This window comes from Nelumbo nucifera, chromosome 4 (genome assembly GCF_055504915.1).
Source record: "Nelumbo nucifera cultivar China Antique chromosome 4, China Antique-T2T, whole genome shotgun sequence".
NCBI lineage: Eukaryota > Viridiplantae > Streptophyta > Magnoliopsida > Proteales > Nelumbonaceae > Nelumbo > Nelumbo nucifera.
Genome location: NC_142652.1, coordinates 77,880,727 through 77,882,201, shown reverse-complemented (window position 1 = coordinate 77,882,201; position 1,475 = coordinate 77,880,727). Strand labels below are relative to the sequence as shown.

The 1,475-nt window shown below is 33.6% G+C and overlaps 1 long non-coding RNA gene across 1 annotated transcript; it reads left to right on the top strand.

Moving 5' to 3' along the window:
* The first annotated feature begins 664 nt into the window (after positions 1–664).
* Positions 665–1,475, top strand: LOC104605093 (uncharacterized). The gene is made up of 2 exons (XR_736543.2): positions 665–881; positions 1,042–1,475. It is a non-coding gene; the product is annotated as an uncharacterized LOC104605093 (long non-coding RNA).

The window sequence follows — 1,475 nt, the reverse complement described above, 5'->3', positions numbered from 1 at the left end:
AAAAAGAGGAGATGGAATGCCCTCGTTACAAGGATGAGAAGAAGGAAAAGAGTAGAAATTTGTAGAGTTAAGATCAACATCAATAAAGACCATGGAATGTGGGTTCGATACCTAAGTTGAAATCAGTCTCTCCACTTTTGCAACCCATGGATGTTGTAATTTGTTGGGAAATGATAATTTTCTTTTAACCTATCTTCAAAGGAGAAACAAAGAGAAGTTGTGTTTATTGGATGAATCTTAATTCTGTGACGATCACAAAAGAGCACGAACATATAATTAAGCACCTTTGTATGACTTTATTCATCTCAACTTAACAAAAAGCATTTTATTTTTCCATGCGATATTTCTCATTTGTTGCTTCAAAGAATTAATTGAAGCTTAACTTTGAAGCTCTGGTTCATTTAGCTCCATATAGGAATTGCCTTTTTTGAAAGCTAATCTAGGAAGGGAGGAATACAGCTAAAACACTTGTCATTGGATTTTATTTTAAAAATTTGAAGAATAATGGAGGATAAAATCGATCTTAAAAGAGATAGTTTTGAAATTAAGAAAATTTATTTATAGGGTTTCTTGCCTATAAGGGAAATTTTTGGGGGTTAATATCCATTTAGATCATCAATAGAGGGGAATTACTTGGGATGGGCAGCTTTTTAAAAATAATTGCAAAAAGGGGCACTACTCCTAGTTGTTTATATACGGTATGGATTACTGTAGCTATACACATTTATTATTCCAAAAATGCCCTATAAATACAACCAATATTTCTAACTTTCTAATGCTTTTCTCTCACTTTACTCTTTTGAACTTGAACTTCAAAGTTTACCGTAGTTTTGATGGAACCGAACCTGGAGAACAAAGTTTTCTCTTCCACTCACATCTCTGTAAGAATCATTCTATTTCTCCTCTTTTTAGCTGATTTTATATGGTTTTGTGAACTTAATTTCTCTCTCTCTCTCTCTTAGTTTTTTTATCTCCCTTCTCCTTAAACTTCATGTTAGTGCAGCCATTTAAACCTCTTTATCTTTTTTGTGTTGGACAAAGGGAGCGAGTGCTACCTTCCGCCACCAATAACAAGGAGTCAATAAGAAAACATAGAGAAGATAGGGAGGAGATTTCAAAGGAAGGAGGCCGTCATCATTGCTTCCAGACATGATCAGTTTCAATATTGCTGAGAGACTTGGCTTGGAAGATGCCTTCGTGTTATTTCTTCCAGTACATATGTTCATGGATTTTTAATTTTGATTGTTTTTTTTTTCAAATAAATTTTTGAGTTTCATTACGTATATCAAAGAAGTAGAAATTCCCCTTTTTTCCTTCTATCTGGATAAATCAAGGGTGAATTCATCGAAACTTCATTTGGGTTGTGCAAACGAATGTGTATGTGTTGGAGGTTGTTTGCCATGTATCAAATGCCCAACATCATAGAAGACTGCTCAAGTAAGAGAAGCTATTAATGAATTTCTTTTCAAATTTTC